The following is a 19,386-nucleotide window of genomic DNA, read 5'->3' as shown; positions in this document are numbered from 1 at the left end:
AACACAACATTGCTTCTAAGTGATTTAGATGAGAAATAAGAATTGTGAATACAGAATTTATGTGCTGTGCAGCAACAATAATGAACAGAATAGAAAAACTTAAATCTGCCATGACAAGTCTCACCAAAGAATTGAGGGAACAATGCATTGGGAACGCAAACACACAGAAATGAAGGCCAATCTAAAAGAAGAAAAAGAAAAAAGAAAGAAAGGAAAAATATTAAAATAAAATATACAGATCTCCAAGATAGGATGCATAGAGATAACCTAAAATAATAGATATTCCCAGAAGAATTATAGGACAAAAAAACCTTAATACCATAACAAAAGAAAACTTCTCAGAACTATTGAACATAGAAAATGAAATTCCAATTGAAAGAATTCATAGATCACCTTGGGGGAGGGGGAATAAAAACAAGGCTGTAAATTCCTAGACAGAGATAATTCAGAAACAATCAGCTCTGTAAGCCATCTAGAAAAATACCTTTCAATACAAGAGAAAGGACAGTTGAATAACACAAGATTATTCAAAACTCACTAGAAAAAGGAGAGAATGGAACAGGGAGAGACTAGAACAGCACTAGAGCTCAGGGTGTAGTTCATGGTGATCTTTCTTGAAAATTTGAGTTTAGCCATACAGACAAAATATGGATGTTTGATAATGTAGAAGAGCTTGAAATATTTTTAGAAAGAAAACCAAAACTAAAGAGATCATTTGCTTCTCAAACACTCCAACAACAGAAATACAGGAGTGGTTAAGAGATGATAGTAATAGCAACTGACAACAGAAAGATTAATAAGAGATTTCTATCTACCCAAGGAGGCAAGAATGAATGTGAAAATACAGTGGAGGTAACAGAAAAGGCAGACAGAAAACATTATAGACCGAACCTGTTGATATCTTGCCTATATGTGAATGCTTCCTTTGTTAGACTACATCTTGGCAAGGGACAATATGAGAAAGGTGGGGAGGGAACAAGGGGATACAGAGGAATGTAATGTGCCTGGGCAAAATTGAGGGCTTCTAATGAAGAGAAAGTAACTTCTGTAATATCAGAAAGAAAAAAAAAACCTAAAGGGAAAGTGGGTGAAAAGAAATGGAAAGATTGAAAAGGGAAGGAAAGGAAGGAACCCTTAAATTGGCAATGGGAGAAGGTTCCACTGATGAACACCCCTATGTGTGAAGGGAGATGAGGATCCTACACTGCAAAAGATCTGGGGGAAATCAGAACCCCTCAGGGCAACTAGCATCTAGAGGAGCAGGAGAACATGGATGTAGGGAGGAGATTTCTTGGCAAATGTGGGAAAAATGTCAACAAGAGATAGATGAAGTGGGGAGGAGAGCAGTTGTTGGTATGAAAGGGCACTATCATGACCTCTCTAACTTTTGTAATAACTGGCATTGTTCTGGGAGTGAGACACAATAGAAAAGGGGCATCTATGAGGAAAGCCTTAAAAGGCAGTGACAGAAAATGCTTAAAGGACAGAACCTAGATTGGATTCCTTGAAGATTTTGATTGTATGAAGAATACAGAGAAAAGAGAGAAGTGAGATGATTATTTTAGTTGTCTCCCCATTTTGTTTTTTCTTGGCAGAGCTACTGAAGTAGTTTGCCATTTCATTCTTCAGCTCATTTTACAGATAAGAAAACTGAAGCAAATAGGTAGAAGTGACTGATCTATGGTCACACAGCTGGTAAGAGTCTGAGGAAGGTCTGAATTGAGGAAGATGAATCTTCCGGATTTCAGGCCTCGACTTCTAATCATTGGAATACCCATTTGCCTGTTATCTGCATAGAGGTTATAATTAAAATGAGAATGGACGAAATTTCTGAGAAGAGAAATTAGAATGAGGAAAGAAGGATCAGTTCAAAGGTCTGGAAGATATCCACATTTAGGGCATGAGAAGGAAAAGATGAACCAATAAAGGAGACTAAGGAATATTCAGAAAGGTAGGGGGTAAGGCATGAGAAATCAGGATCAGGAAAATCAAAAGATAGAAAACCCAGAAGGAGCTGGACAGCTTCTTCTGGGCTTTGTCTTAAAGAGTGTCAAGGCAATCTTATTTTTTATGTAATCCCTTCTCCTACCATCTTCAGCTGATTGCAGCCTGCCTCCCACTCCCACCCCGAAATCTTCAATCTTCCAACCAACCACCTTTAAACATGCCCTGGTCTCCCTCATTCCTTAAAAAACTTTTTCTAGATCCTAGATTTCATCAAACTCTTATCCCATATCCATTCCCTTCCCTTAAAAAAAGGCCTTCATTTACTCTCCACCTACTCTTCAATCCCTTGCATTTTGATTTTCTATCTCATCACTTAATAATAAAAATAACAATAAGCATTTATACAGTATCAGCTATGTACCAGACACTGACAGCTCTTTACAAATATCTCATTTGTTCCTCACAACAACCCTCATTTTACAGATAAGGAAACTGAGACAGAGAGAGGTTAAGTGACTTGCCTAAGATCACACTTACTAGCTGAGACTGGATTTCAACTCAGGTCTGTCTTACTCTGAGTTCAACATTCTATCCACTGAAACGACCCCATGAATTATCAATAATCTCTTAATCAGTAAATCATATAGTATCTTCTCAGTCTTCATCCTTCTCAATCTATCTGCTATAGTTGATGCTTTTGGCCAATCTCTCTTCCCAAATTTCTGTCTCCCTGTCCCTGTCTCTTTGTCTCTATCTCTGTCTTTCTGTGTTTCTCTGTTTCTCTCTGTCTCAATCTCTATGTGTGTCTTTATGTGTGTGTCTCTCTCTCAATCTCAGTCTCTCGGTGTCTCCCTCTGTCTTTTTCTGTCTCTGTTTCTCTCTCTCTCTCTTATCTCTCTGTCTCTGTCTTCCTTTCTGTCTCTGTATTATTATCTGTCTCTCTATCTCTGTCTCTATCTCTTTCTGAATCTCTGTCTCTTTTCATAAAGACTACTCTCTCCTTGTGCACCTCCTACATTTTGCCTGCTCTTTCTCAGTCATTTTTGCTGGCTCATCACCCACATCACATCCCCTAAATGTGAGTGTTCTTTAAGGTGTTATTCTTTCTCTTTTCTCCTCTTTTTCTTCTTTTTCTCTTGGTAACCTCTTTAGTTCCTATGAGTTAAACCCATGGAAGCCTAACCAAGATAGAGTGCTTCATCTCCCTGCATATGCCTCCTAGATCTATATACCCAGTCCCTATTTCACTTCTGTGCTCCAGTCTCACTTTATATCATGAACTGCCTATTGGACATTTCAAACCGGATATCCCATATCTTCTTAAATTCAACATATCTAAAACTAAGCTCATTTTATTTCCTGCTAAACCTTCTCTTCCAAACTTCCATAGTTCTTTTGACAGCAACACCATCCTTGAGCATCTCAAATTCAATCCTGGCATTATCAAGTGAGATCATATTTATATTCCCTTCTCTCTTTTTTTTCCAACCCCAAAATCCTATCAGTTGCCAATTCTTGCTTTTTTCTCTTCACAGCAAAGCCAAATTCTCTCAAGTCCCTCCCACAGCACTCACCTTAATTCAGATCCCCATCACAGTTATTTCCTCCTAATTGCTCTCCTGACCCCAAATCTCTGGATGTGTGAAGTCCATAAGAATTTATTATGCACTTCCTATGTGCCAGGAATTGTCTGGGGATACAAATTCATGTAGATATGTTTAACACATATTGGACTTGAAAAATAAAAAGCTTTAATAAAAAAAAAAAAAAGCAAATACATATAGAAAGACAGGACTTATCCTCGAGGCACTTACTTTCTAATGGAAGAAGACAATATAAAAGGAAGATCGGAAAGAGGGGGAAGATAGCCACTGCTGGGGCATGGTAGAAGTAGTCTGGAGTATAGCATGGAGGGGAATTAAACATGACTGTCCTAGGTGCCATTCTTAAATGGAGGTTCTGGAAAGAGCCATCTACTTTGTGGTCTCTCACCACCCCAATGCATCCTATACCTATCTCCATTCTTCACCAGCTGAAGTGGCCTTTAGACTGGTTGAATGGTAATGATAATGGCTAGCATTTATATGTCACTTGGGTTTATCAAGTGTTTTTATAAGTATTATCCATTTGATTTTCACAACAACCTTGGAAATAGGTGCTATTATCATCTCCATCTTATAGACAAAACTGAAGCAAAGGTCAAATGACTTGCCTCAAATAACACTACTAGTAAGTATCTGGGTTTGGATTTGAACTCGTCTTCCTGACTCAAGATCCAAATTAGCTACCACATAGTGATAATAAAATGTGTAAAGTCTTCTACCTTTCTATCCTCCTTGGACATGATCCCTACCTATAGCATGTTTATACATACTTGTTTGATGTTGTCTTCCCCATCAGATTGGGAACTCCTTGAGAGAAGCACTATCTCTTGTATCCCCAGAATTTAGCACAGTGCTTACTTAGCACATTAGGTGCTTAATGTTTATTGTGTTTTTCTTTTGTTTAAATTAAAGCTTTTTATTTCTAAAACGTGTAACATGGATAATTTTTCAACATTGACTCTTGCAAAACCTTGTGTTCTAAATTTTCCCCTTCTTCCCCCCACCTCCTCTCCTGGATGGCAAGTAACCCAATATATGTTAAACATGTTAAGATATATGTTAAATCCAATATATGTATACATATTTATACGATTATCTTGCTGCACAAGAAAAATCAGATGAAAAAGGAAAAAATAAGAAAGAAAATAAAATGCAAGAGAACAACAAGAAGACGCGTGAAAATGCTATGTTGTGATCCACACTCAGTTCCCACAGTCCTTGCTCTGGGTGCAGATGGCTCTCTCCATCACAAGACCATTGGAACTGGTCTGAATCATCTCATTTGTTGGAAAGAACCACGTCCATCAGAATTGATCATTACAGTCTTGTTGTTGAATATGATGATCTTCTGGTTCTGCTCATCTCATTTAGCATCAGTTCATATAGGTGCTTAATGTTTATTGAATGACATGATTCCTTCATCTGCATTTTGCAATGACTTCTCTGTTCCTCACTCATGACACATATCTTACCTTTCAGCCTCTGCATTGATTCTCATCCTCCATACTTGGATTGTGTTCCCTCTTTTCCGGTATTTCATAGAGGCTTCCTTTAAGATACTGCTAGATGCTGTCTCCTATATTAAGCCTTTCCCCATACTAATGTTCTCTTTCTTAAACTACCTTGTATCTAACTACCTTTTTTGTGTGTACACACATATTTTTGTATGATGTATATTTTTATTGAAATTTTTTATTTTCAAAATACATGCAAAGATAATTTTTCAACATTGGCCTTTGAAAAATCTTGTGTTCCAATTTTTCCCTCTTCCCCCCACCTTAGATGGCATATACACATATATTTAATTACATTTATTCTGTATATATTTTTATGTATGGAACAGAGAGTGGTAAGAATGCTATCCCTGGCTTGAAGGGAAGCAGAATAGACATCTCTAGCCTCTTCTTCCCGACTATTCCATCACTGTCCTTCTCCAGTGAGACTTTCATTTCTGCTAGGAAGGAAAGCAGGAATTTGGAGATGAAACCCACTTTTCTCTTCTCAGAGAGAGGAGATACTGGGCTAGAATTATATCAATCAGCTCTCTTAAATATGATTCATCATGCTAGGGAATATGATAAAATCTAAGTTAATTTTTTTTATCACTTTGTCATTTCTATGAACAAAGGGAAGCCCAAACACTTTATACAGTGCTTGACAACCCTTCCCCACAAAAGATCAATTCTACCATAAACACATATAGCCCATGGCAAAAAAATCATTAGTCCAAATTACAGCAAAAGAGAAATCGCAGAAGGGATTGTAAAATCTTTGTGTTTTATATGTATAATGCTATTATATAATAATCTATGTTCTGCTGTTATATAATTGTACAAGTAGCACATTATTATATGATATGGTATATTATAAAATTATGTTATGTAGTATATTGTTATATGGGACGTAATTATATGCTACATTACAAGACACACACACACACACACACACACACACATATATATATGTATATATATATATATATATATATATATATATATATATATATATATATATATATATATAGCCAGAGAAGGAGAATATATAAAAACAATGCATAGTGAAGATCTCCCATGAGAATCAAGATAACTTAGTTCAAAAAGTATCCTGAATGTCACCCAAAGGAAAACTTTGTAGCAAGCTGGGGACAGAAACATGATGAAGACTGCCAGCTCCTCTCATGTATTCCTGGAGTCTTTTGCTTCAGGAACCTAAGAGGGACTGGCCTCTGCCATCTTCTCTCTCAAAGCTGGAAATGAGAAGGGCTCAAACCAACCTGACAGAAAGCTTGATAAATCCCAAAGAGGACTGACCCTGAAGAGTTCTTAAGGATGACTGGTTGAGAACTGAAACTCTCTGCTCTCTTGTCAATTGGAGCCTTGTGCAGGGCAGGACAGGGCATCCATCCACCAGTGGGAGAGTCCCATTATCAAAGGGCTTTGGGGCAGAAGTTAAAGATGTATTTGTTGTCTTCTCTGTTTATTGTGAATAGAGACTATCTCATTCTTTGGATGTGTTTTCCAGATACCTATAACAAGGCCAGATATAAAGAGTTAATACATAGGGGTGTGTACATACGTGTGTGTATGTATGTGTGTATGCAGGTATCTATACACATATGTGCAATATCCTACATAGAATGTCATCTATACACAACTGTACAATATCTTATATAGCATGTATGTTAATGTGTTTATATATGATATGTTTTATATCATATTTATCATATATTTTCTATGTGATATGTATACTTGTTTCTTTGATTATTTGTTCTCAAAATTGTTATTCACATGTTAATGTGTTTTATATCATATATTTTTATATCACATATAGCATTTTATATATGATATGTGATATATATATATACACACACTTGTTGTTTCTTTGATTATTTGTTCTCAAAATTTGAGTTCTATCTGTTGCTCTTCATGTAAGCTTCTTGAGTGATTCTTAGAGTCTCCCAGTATGGTGAGCCTATCCTGCGGTTTATAGTCACTATCATGCTTAGATCAAAACAAAACTCTTTTAATAGTGGGAGTCAGGTCTTCATGATACATGGGAGAGGGTGTTGGGTTTAGGTTTTTTGGAAGTGAGGTTGGGATGAGGATGCATGAGACCAATCCTGAGTAGAAAGGGGATTGAGAGGAGAAGGTAACAATGGCTGTAGATGACCAGGAGAAAATGTAAGATGCTTTCTTGCTAATACAAGTGAGGAACATAGCCAAAGCAATTTGTTGTTCAGTTGCCAACTTTTCATGACAACATTTGGGGTTTTCTTGGCGAAGATACTGGAGTGGTTTGCCATTTCCTTCTCTAGCTCATTTTGCAGTTGTGGAAACTGAAGGAAATGGAGTGAAGAGACTTCCCAAGGTCTGCACTCTACAAGGGATACATTCCCTGTCAGAGGCCAAATATGAATTCAAGTGTTCCTGAGTCCAGGTATTATCTAGCTGCCTAATAGTAATAACAAAGGCTCAGAGAATCCTAGACTGAGTGGGAAAAGTCTAGTAGGAAAAAAATAAAATAAAAATTAGAGCAGCTCTGAGCCAGATCTGCCCTTGACTAATGTTTAGAAAAATGAGCAAACCATCCAGCTTTCAGCTCTGAAAAATGGAAAGAGTAGTAGGTTTGAAGTCAGAGGAACTGAGTTCTAACCCTGAGCTTGTTACTTATAAGATCCTGGGCAAGTCACATTTTCTTTGTAGAACTCAGTTTCCCCATCTGGAAAATAAAGGTGCTCGACTAGATGAGCTCTGGGTTCTCTTCCACCTATAAGTCTCTCTCTTTTTTTTTTTTTTTTTTTTTACAATTCCTTGAAAACCAGTAACGGTTTTTCTCTCCCTAGTATCTGACTCCCTACCTTTTACTATCACACCAAGACTAGGGCTGTGGCCAAGATAATACAGGATTCTTATTGGACCCATTTTCCTAGTGCTACCCTACTCCCACTTCTACTTTTTATTCAGAGAATAATAATCAAATTAATTCTGAGCTGAGATCTAGGCCTTGGATATCTTTGCTATTAGAAAGAATATGATAATCTTCTGTCATCCCAAGCCAGTTTTCCCCTTTATTCAGATTCCCAGTGATCCAGGATCCACTTGGGCTGCCAAAAAGAAGGAAGCTCTCTTACCACTCCTTACATTCTTAAATTCATTCAGATCAACCTACACCCTCCTCCATTCTTTTATGTCTTCTTCTTCCATCATTCCATGGAGCCTCTGTTCTGTTATATATTAGAATTCTTCTTATTATTATACTTCTAGGTGGTAATTAGGTGGTTAACTGGATATAGATTCAGGAAGACCTGATTTCAGATATAGTCTCAGTCTCCTCCTAATTCGGTGATCTCCTGAGCAAGTAAAAAAACTGTAAAAATAATAACCCCTATCTCTCAGGTGGTGTTGTTCTGAGGATCAAATGAGTTAATATTTGTAAAGCTCTCCAAGTGCCTGGAACATAATAGGGGTTTAATAAATAGCTATTTCCTTCTATATTTTTGCCATCCCAGAAGCCTGGATCCAAAAAAAAAAAACCAGGGTATTCCTGGCTGTCTTTTTCTGTGTTGGTTGTATCTTTTTTCAGGTCAGGAGAAGTAGAAAAAAGAAATGCTTTTTCCTCATTGCTACTTCCAAATCTTCCCTATCATTGTCACTCACCAACCTTTCATCTGAGGAGGTTGACCCCACCCTAAATATAACTGTATTCAAACCCCTTCTTGGTTAGTATTCAGATTCCAGTAACAGTTATCTGCCAACCTTCCTCTTTTCTCAAGGAATTAAATATTCCTCTCCCTCACAACAACCTCCTCTTACATTTGACACTTCAATCTATGTGTGGATGTCCCTTGCCATCGCCTCATCTCACAGCCTTTTAGCCACATATAAGGATGGCTTTATTTCATTTACATCTGTGGCTGTACTCTCTCCACAAAAAGTAACTGAAAAATTCCCTCTATTCGTCCTCGCCTAGCATAATGTGATCTGCAGCTTTGATAGACACAGGAAGGACTGTGATGGCTACTACCAGGGAAACTGAGAATTTGGGATGGGGTAAAAATACCACCAAGTCAGAGACAGACCTATTACCTTTTGTTTTTCATGGATTTTGCTCCTGGATGAAGATTCCCAGTTCATTCTATTTCCCCATGTGACAGGGAGCAGAAAAGTAGAAACTGAGAGCTGTCCCCAATTGTATCCATTTACCATAACACCAAAGTACTTTGCTATCAAAGGTGAGACAGCTTCTGGAGAACTGTGCCAAAACAGCACTATGGCAAAAACATAGACCAGTGGACCCTCAACAAAACCATTATTTCAAAGGATTATTCTTTTTTTCTTTTCTGTACCTCTAGATTATTAATAACAGTGATAAATGACAATGCATAGCATTTTAGGGTTTGCAAAATGCTTCACATATTGACTCATTTGATTAGAAGTTTTAACACAGAATCTTTAAACTTCTTTTGTTTTAAAGTAAAAAAAAAACACAAAAAACAAACAAACTATTTCAACAAATTGGCACATGGAACAGAGCTTTTTTTTCCCCCCTGAGGCAATTGGGGTCAAGTGACTTGCCCAGGGTCACACAGCTAGGAAGTGTTAAATGTCTGAGGCCAGATTTGAACTCAGGTCCTTCTAACTTCAGTCAAATTTTTTAAAGATAGTTTTTCCTTTCTTTTGTCCAAAATCTGTCTTGCTTCAATTTAACCTATTATTCCTGGTCCTATCCTTTGATGTCAAATGAATGGAACGTAGGTGGTATAAAGGAGGAAGAATTGGTAGATTCTGTTTGAAGAACAGAAAGAACAGTAAGAACAATGTCACTATCATAGAGTATGTGAAGAGTAAGATGTAAAAAGTTTAGAAATGTAGGAAGGGGTCAGGCTCTGAAGAGTTCTAAAAGCTAAGAAGAAGGTTTTATTTTTGATCCATTATAGCTTATTGAATAGAGAAATGACACAGTCAGATCTGCGCTTTAGAAAAGTCATTTTGGCAATTGAATGGAAAATGGACTGGAGTGGGAAGAAACTTGAATTAGGAAGACTAACCAGAAGGATATTTGCAGATGATATATATGAAGGTGCAGAGCCTCAAGGCTAACCCCAACATACACGTGGGGTCACCTACTACATTCCTAGAATTAGAATTGGGGAAGGGAAAGTCAACAAAGTTACAAGAGACCAAGAAATAATAAAACAGAATATAAAGAATTTTAAAAATAGGATAGAATGTGAAATACCTCATAAGAAAAACAACTGATCTGGAGGATATATCAAGAAGAGAAATCAGAAGAATTATCAGATTAGCTGAAAGCAATGATGAAAATGGAGAACCTTGATACAATAATACAAGAAATAATTTTTAAATTGTTCTGAAGTTTTCAAATAATAAGGGAAGTAAAAATAGAAAAAAAATCACCTATTACTATTGAAAGAACTCTTATGAGAAAAACCTACAGGAATATCATAGCCAAATTCAGAACCCTACTCTCATCAGGAATGGGTTACATACATACATACATATACATACATAGGTATAAAAGTCTTCTAAATTCAGAAAGAAATAAGAAGGCAGGGTTATGAAGAGGGGTAAAAGATAAGGGAAAGATTTTTAGATAGAACATTTACTTTTGAAAGGTAATAAAAGTTTTCTGAATTTGTAAAGAAATAAGAGAGTGAAGAAATAGGATAAGTGAGGTATAGAAGGGTACATTAGATTAACCAGAGGAGAAAGAGTGGGCAAAGAGAATAAGGAAGGGATCCTTGTAATAGGACCATAGGAGGGAAATAATAATAGGAGGGAAAGACAGCAGGTAGAAGTAAAGCAGGGAAATTAGGAGAGATAGGAAAATAAAAGATATACACAAACATAGAATAAAGATCAGGAGAAGAATTTATTATGTTAAAAAAAAAAGCAGGGGTAGATCTCAGACAACATTAAAACTAAAATAGATTTATTGAAAAGAGAAAGATAGGGAAACTATATGTCAACCTGAGTAATCAGTATTGTTTTAGACTAAAATAACTAGACAGTTTAAAGTCGGAATATAGCTTTGGTGTAGGAAATGGTAAGTTGATAGAGTTAGAAAAATATGGAAAGATTTGGATTTATAAAGGAAGATGTTATCCACCTTTAGTGAAATAGAGAATAAAAAGCATAAAATAGTCTCATATAGATGCATATCAACATGTATATATGTATATGTATAATTGTAGACATTTATGTACATGTATGTGTATATGTATGCATACATGTTTTGTGCATCTGTATAGCTATATGTGTGCCTATATATAAACATATAAATATAGAAGTGCTTAATGCTTCTTTTTTTGAGGGGGGAGGAGAGGAGAAAGGGGGAAAAATAATAAAGTAAACCATGTCCAACAGAGAACAAAAGAAAACCTACAAAGAAGGAGAGAAAAGATGGACAGCTCTGAACACAAGATGCAGTATTTAAAATGTGCAGGCTTTCTTGAAATGGAAATTTATTGCTTTGCATTTTGAATTCTCTCTTTTATGTTCTGCCTGTGCACATGGTAATGTTTTTCTTTTCCTATTTTGCATTTGTTTAAAATAAATAATTAATTTTAAAAGGAAAAAAAAATTCCACCATAGTTTGGGTACCCCTAGCAATGTGTTAACTTTTATGAGTTTGCTGGGAACACAATTCAAACTAAAGATATTTCATGGATTATTTCATGAAATTTCATAAAATAGCAATAGAACATTTCTCTCATAAACCTGATGCACCCAGTTCTACAAATTAAGACATTAAATACAAGAATGGAAAAATCTAAGGAGCATTCATGAAAGGGCCCTCATAAAGGGAAAATGTGCAGTCAGTGCACCTGAAGAACATACATGATCAGGACTGACATATAAAATATCAATTCCTAACTGATTCAACAGGGCTGGAAGTCTTTGATGATGTCATCGTGTTGCTCTCCATGGGCCTGCTTCCAGCTGCTCTCATGTGGAGTGAAATATGAAGTGACTAAGGAAACAAAGTCTTCCAAATCTTCCAAGAATATCAATTCATTAAACAATGCACGCCAAACAAATAGGGACCAGGTCCTTTTCTCAGCTTATGGCTAGATCTCCAATACAAGAGAAGGCAGACCAAATATATATAACCAAAATATATAACCATATAACCAAAAAATGCTTAGTCAAATATGGCCAATTAATTAAAAGGAAACAATACATCAGGTAATCTGATTTCTAACTGGAGGAAAGATTAGGAACTAAGACATTTTGTTGAGTCTGTAAGCAGTAGATACAGGTGGTTTAGCTTCCCAGTCGTACAAGTGGTTCAAACAATGCAATATAGTTTTCTCACAAGACAGAAGTTGGACTAGACCTATAATTGAATTAGAAATAGAACTGGGCTATCTTCAGAATTGAGTCACAAGATCAAGTTAGTGTGTTTCAGTCTCCATGATTAAACAGTTGCTATCCTAATTCCCTCAATTCTTCCAATTTTCTCAATTTCCTTCTTTTGATTGTGGGGCAATAGGCAATCTACTCCCCCTATTGGATCACTTATCTATAAGCCAAATTTATAAGGTTTTTCATATATCCAGAATCAGAATTACAGATTATGTATCAAACTACTTAGAGAGCTAACAACAGATTAATTTTGAAAAGGGAAAATTATATATCACTAAAATAACCAAGAAAACTTAAATATAAACACTGTGAAACAGGACAAAGAAATACATTAATAATTATCAATATGAACTAACATTAAGTCTCCTTATCCTAGTAATCCACTCTCAATAACCAACACATTTTGAGTCCCAGATATCTCATGATGTCATTTGGTTCCTGTAAATCTTTGTTTCTTTTTTAATTAATTATTTTGTTTTTCCAAATACATGCAAAGATAGTTTTCAACATTTACCTTTGCAAACATTGTGTTCCAAATTTTTCTTCCTCTTTCCCCCTCCTCCCCAAGATGCATATCAATACAATCTGATATGGATTAAACATGTGCAAATCTTCTAAACATATTTCCGTATTCATCACAGCTGAAAAATCAGGTCAAAGGGGGAAAAATGAGAAATTTTAAAAAAATAAGCAAGCAAACAAACAAAAAAAAGGTGAAAATACTATGCTTTAATCCACATTTAGTCTCCATTGTTCTCTCTCTGGATGTGGATGATATTTTTCCATCATAAGCCTATTGGAATCACCTCATTGTTCAGTCCATCACAGTTGATAATCACATCATCTTGTTAATGCGTACAATATTCTCTTGGTTCTTCTCACTTCACTTAGTATTAGTATATATGTCTTTTCCTGGAAATTTTCTCTTGCACATTCTAGAATAGACTTCCTTCTCAGGACAGCTTTGAAGGAGTTCCGTTTTCTGGTCCAAATCACTTTTAAAGATTCCTAGGTAATTCTGTGAAAATCTTCCAGTAACAAGATTTAATATATAGTACAATCTCTATAATTCGATTCTCCAAATCTATAGCTTTAAAGAATGTCAGGGTTTTAAAAAAAAATTTTATGAAAGCTTTTTATTTACAAAGTATATGCATGGGTAATTTTTCCAATATTGACTTTTGTATAACCTTTTGTTCCAAATTTTCTCCTCCTTCCTCCCATCCCCACTCTAGCTGGCAGGTAGTCTAATACATATTAAATATGTTGAAATACATGTTAGATCCAATATATGTATACATATTTATACAGTTATCTTGTCACACGAAAAAAATCAGATCAAAAAGGAAGAAAAAGAAAAAATGAGAAAGAAAACAAAATGTAAGCAAATAACAACAGAGTGAGAATGCTATGTTGTGATCCACATGCTGTTCCCATGGTTATCTCTCTGGGTATAGATGGCTCTCTTCATCACTGCACAAGTAGAACTAGTTTAAATCATCTCAATGTTAAAGAGAGCCACGTCTATCAGTACTGATTGTGGAATAGTCTTGTTGTTGCTGTGTATAATGACCTCCTGGTTCTGCTCATTTCACTTAGCATCAGTTCATGTAAATCTCTCCAAGCTTCTTTGAAATCATCCTGCTGGATTGTCTCTTACAGAACAATAGAATTCCATAACATTCATATACTACAATTTATTCAGCCATTCTCCAACTAATGGGCAGCAACTCAGTTTCCAATTTCTGGCCACAAAAAGGGCTGCCACAAACATTTTTGCACACATTGGTCCCTTTGCCTCCTTTAAGAGCTCTTTGGGATACAAGCCCAGTAGTATCACTGCTAGATCAAAGAGCATACACAGGAAAAAAAAAAAAAAGTATGCACAGTTTTTTTTTTCCATTTTAAAAAATTAATTTATTAATTTTATAATTATAATTTTTGACAGTACATATGCATAGGTAACTTTTTTTTTTACAACATTATCCCCTGTATTCACTTTTCCAAATTTTCCCCTCCCTCCCCTAGATGACAGGCAATTCCATATATATTAAATGTGTTACAATATAACCTACATACAATATATGTGTGTAAAACCAAATTTCTTGTTGTTTTCTTGTTGGATTCCGAAGGTATAAGTAACCTGGGTAGAAAGACAATAGTGCAAACATTTTACACTCCTTTCCCAGTATTCCTTCTCTGGGTGTAGCTGTTTCTGTCCATCATTGATCAACTGGAACTGAATTGGATCTTCTTTATGATAAAGATATCCACTTCAATCAGAATGTATCTTCAGAGTATCCACAGTTTGATAACTTTTTGGGTATAGTTCCAAATTGCTCTTCAGAATGGTTGGATCTGTTCACAATTCCACCAACAATGTATCAGTGTCCCAGTTTTCCCACATCCCCTCCAACATTCCTCATTATCTTTTCCTGTCATCTTAGCCAATCAAGAATGTCAGTTTTTTTTAATGTTATTTGCTGTTTCTATCTTTACCTAAATCCTATGCCTGGTAGAAGAATTCAAAAAGATTTAAATACAAAACAAAACCTTTTGTCTTTCTAAATTAGCATACTTTAAAAATGGAAAAAAATTTCATTTTTTGTACTTTAATTATTAATACAATTTTCTATGTAAAATACTTAATCTACTTAATAATATTAATCTACTTAATTTTTTTAGAATCTGAAACATAATCAAAGGCTGAATTTCTTTACATTTAGAAGCCAATCATATGCATGTATACACACACACACATATATATATATAGTTCTTAGAGAAAAAAAATCATATCCTGTTGTTTTCTCAAAATTATTCCATTTAATTAGGAAATTTTTACATTGCACCTTTGTTTTATGTCTTCATCCATTTTTTGGTATCCAAAATAAATAAATAAATATCATATTTTGGTATCAAAAATTATTTTGGTATAATTCCTATATTACAATATAGGAATTATATATAATATTAATATGTATTATTAATATTATATAATATATAATTAATATTATATAAAAATTATAATATTATAATTGTATATAATATAGGAATCATAAAACATTCCTATATTATAATTTGACCACAAACAGATTAAAATTATTAAATTTTTCATACTTAACATCTAATTTATAATAACTTAGATATGTTCCAGTATCAATCTATTAATTAATAGATTTAGTAATATACTTAACAAAGCTACAATTTAACTGCCCTTATTACAGAAATTTGCTATGAAAGGAAAAGGAAGGACATAGTGAAATTCATTTGAAGTATACCATTACAGGAAAAAAAAAACATCCCTTAGCTCTGTTTCAGTCTAGGCATGAGTCATTTCTGACAATCAATCATGTGGTCATGGTATCAAAAGCAAGGCTCAGGATTAACCAGATGAGGGAAATTCCTGTTCAGAGAGGATAATAGTACATCAGAAAACTTGAGTCAAGAGGCTCTTACCTTATGCCATACAAAATCATCCCAAAAATTTTTCCCCACCTTAGCAGTTTTCAGATGGCAGTGCATGCCATGTTTTATTACTACCTTCAAGACAATTCAGACAAACATTCCTTTAATCAAAACTCAAAACAATAGTAAATTGTAGTCCCAAGATTTTAACCTCAAATAGCAAAATTTCACTAACCACAACTTAGAGCTGGAATAGCTTTACTTATGTTTTCCTTATAGTTAAAATTTCACTTGTTCTTTTTTCTTTAAATTAAAACTAACCACATTCTGGTGTTTCAGACATATGGCAAATTCCTGATAGCTGACATATTAATGTACTGAAGTTATATCTATAAACCACTCTACACATTTTCATAATTCTTGTATGTGACAGCCAAAAGTTTTCAGTTGAAAATTCACTCTTTATTATAGCAACATTATTATCTATTTTGAAACAAAATATACCTTGTTAAGTATTTGTTTTCAGATACCTTAAGAGCTTAATTCATAATCCAACAGCACCCAGATTTAAAATGGTTATTTTTCTAACAGCATTTCTGATACAATGATTCCTCAAATGTTACAATATAATATGTTAAACTGAAAAGACTTTCCCCAAACACAACCAATGCAACAAAGAATAGAAGAAAAACAGAAATCTGGGAAACAATTTTTATGGCAAGTGTCTTTGATAAAGATACTTTGATAAAGTATCAAATTAATAAAAATACAAGTAATTCCCTAATTGATAAATGATCAAAGGATATGAACAGTTTTCAGATGAAGTAACCAAGCTATCTATAGTAACATAAAAATGCTTTAACTCACTATTAAATAGAAAAATGCAATTTAAAATAATTCTGAGGGTACCATCATACACCTGCCAGATTGACTAATTTGACAGAAAAGGAAAATTATAAATGTTGGAGAAGATGTGGGAAAATTGGGATATGGACCAAACCAATAATTCTGGAGACAATTTGAAACTTTGCCAAAGGGTAATCAAACTGTGTATATACTCTTTGATTCAGAAATATTACTACTGTGTCTGTATCCCAAAGAGATCATAAACAAGAGAAGAGGACTATCTGTACAACAATATTTATAGCAACTCTTTTTGTGATGGTAAAGAATTGGAAATTGAAGGAACGCCCATCAGCTGGGCGTGAATGTAATAGAATACTACTGTGATATAAGAAATGATGAGCTGGTACACTTCAATGTTGTATGAAAATGTATTCTGATGGAAGTGGATATCTTCAACATAAAGAAGATCCAACTCACTTCCAGTTGATCAATGATGGACAGAAACAACTACACCCAGAGAAGGAACACTGGGAAGTGAATGTAAACTGTTAGAACTACTGTCTATCTACCCAGGTTACTTATACCTCTGGAATCTAATACTTAATGTGCAACAAGAAAATGGTATTTACACACATATATTGTATCTAGGTTATATTGTAACACATGTAAAATATATGGGATTGCCTGTCATCAAGGGGAGGGAGTAGAGGGAGGGAGGGGATAATTTGGAAAAATGAATACAAGGGATAATGTTATTTAAAAAATTATTCATGCATATATACTGTCCAAAAATTTATAAATAAAATTTTAAAAAAAGAAAGAAAGAAAGAAATGATGAGCTGGTTGATTTAAAAAAAATCTGGAAAGACTTACATGAACTTAAATAAAATGAAATAAAACCATAAGAACATTGTACATGGTAAGAGTAACATTGTGCAATGATCCGTTATATGCTCTAAGGTACCACTTCACACCTTTCAGATTAGCTAAAATGACAAGAAAAAATAATGATAAATATTGGAGGGGATGTGGGAAAACTGGTACACTAATGCATTGTTGGTGGAGTTGTACATTTAATATCTGTGTGAGAACAGGTAATTATTTCACTTAGTTTCTTTCCAGTTCAGTTTGCTAATCCATAAAATGGATGCAGTTCCTATAGAACAAACCTTATGAGGTTGTCAGGATGAAATGAGATAATGCCTTTAAAGTGTTCTTTAACCCCAAAATCTAAATGTCTGACATTAATATGATTATTATTACACATTATTCTAGGCAAGGCTGACTTCCCAGTTTACCAAAAATATAAAGGAGTCAAGACAACCCAAAAGTCAAGGGCTAAACCACACCCAAGATTCTTATTCTCCTAAGCCCTTGTCGAACCAAAAGGTTCAAGCCATCCAAGTTCAGCTGCCGGATGATATTTACCATCAGATTCCCGCTTACTATCTTGAGCCCCATATGCTCAGGTTTAACGCCAAAACCAGGCCTTTTAGTAATGTGCTGGTAGATGAGATGGACATGATGCTGACTAAAGCAGCCACAGTCATCCAGTCAGCCTGGCGAGGTCACCATATTCGACAGAAGATGTCCATAGAGCCAAAGAGAAGCAAGGCAATAGAGAATGTTCCAAATGCCTGCCGTCCGGTTCATGTCCATCAGCATCTGCAGTCTACTCAGGACCTGGAGCACATGGGCCAGGAGCAGGTCCAGGTCTTCAGAGGGACTTCTTGTCCACAGAACAGTTCTGAGACAGTCACTGAGACTAGTAAGGACCATAAGCAGCCCTGGAGACCACTGGTTCATTTACATCAGCAGAGATTAGGGATTTCTACTACTGGACTCCATCCCCCAAAGAGTACAGTGGACAGATGGACACAAGTCTCCTCCAAGGAGGACATTCCAGTTGCTGAGAAACTTAACCAGTCATATTTAGGGAACAAAGTATCCTGGATACAATCCCAAGATTTGCAAGGGGCTAAATCTGAGCCCTCCAAACCACATAGGTATTTCAGTAATAGAAAGACCAAAGTCCAATCCCAAATGAATTCTACAGATAAAGTGGCCAAGACCTCTTCTCCAACATATGCTATGACCAAAGAGGTCAAGGTTCCATCCAAGGGACAACCCACAGCTAGATTTCCCAAGAGCCCTTTGCAAGAATGCATAGACGGAGCGACTAAGGCCCCATCTCAGGCAAATCTGGTGGCTGGCATAAACAAGACCTCATCCCATTCCCAATTCTCAACTAAATTGACCAAGGTCCTATCTCACACAAATCTGGCAGCCAGAGGAACCAAAGCTCCACTCCAGACCCAGCCCACAGCCAGATTGACCAAAGTCTCATCCAAGGAATGCATAGCATCTGGAACAACCAGAGCTTCATCCCAGTCACATCTGGCAGCTGTAGTCCACAAGATCCTACATCAGACACACAGCACAGCTGGTGCAACCAAGGTCTCATCTAAAGAACACCTGGCAGCTAGAGGAAGCAAGGCTCCAGCCCAGACACATCCTGCAGCTGGATTAACCAAAATTTCATCCAAGGAATATCCAGCATCGGAAATTACCAAAACTGCACATTTGACAGCCGTATCTAACAAGATTCTACTCTATGAACAACTCACAGCTGGAGCAACCAAGGTCTCATCCCAGTCACATCTGGCAGCTGTAGCCAACAAGGTCCCACGCCAAGT

General features: G+C 35.6%; 1 long non-coding RNA gene across 1 annotated transcript in view; it reads left to right on the top strand.

Annotated features, from left to right (window-relative positions):
• Positions 1 to 18,053, top strand: part of LOC141562562 (uncharacterized) — a 41,915-nt gene extending 23,862 nt beyond the window's left edge. Inside the window, exon 3 of the long non-coding RNA XR_012488207.1 lies at positions 17,966 to 18,053. This is a non-coding gene — a long non-coding RNA (uncharacterized LOC141562562). The remainder of the gene's footprint in view (positions 1 to 17,965) is intronic.
• Positions 18,054 to 19,386: the final 1,333 nt, after the last annotated feature.

This window comes from Sminthopsis crassicaudata, chromosome 1, assembly GCF_048593235.1.
Source record: "Sminthopsis crassicaudata isolate SCR6 chromosome 1, ASM4859323v1, whole genome shotgun sequence".
Taxonomy (NCBI): Eukaryota; Metazoa; Chordata; class Mammalia; order Dasyuromorphia; family Dasyuridae; genus Sminthopsis; species Sminthopsis crassicaudata.
The sequence above is the reverse complement of the archived record's forward strand: the minus strand, read 5'-3'. Positions and strand labels throughout refer to the sequence as shown.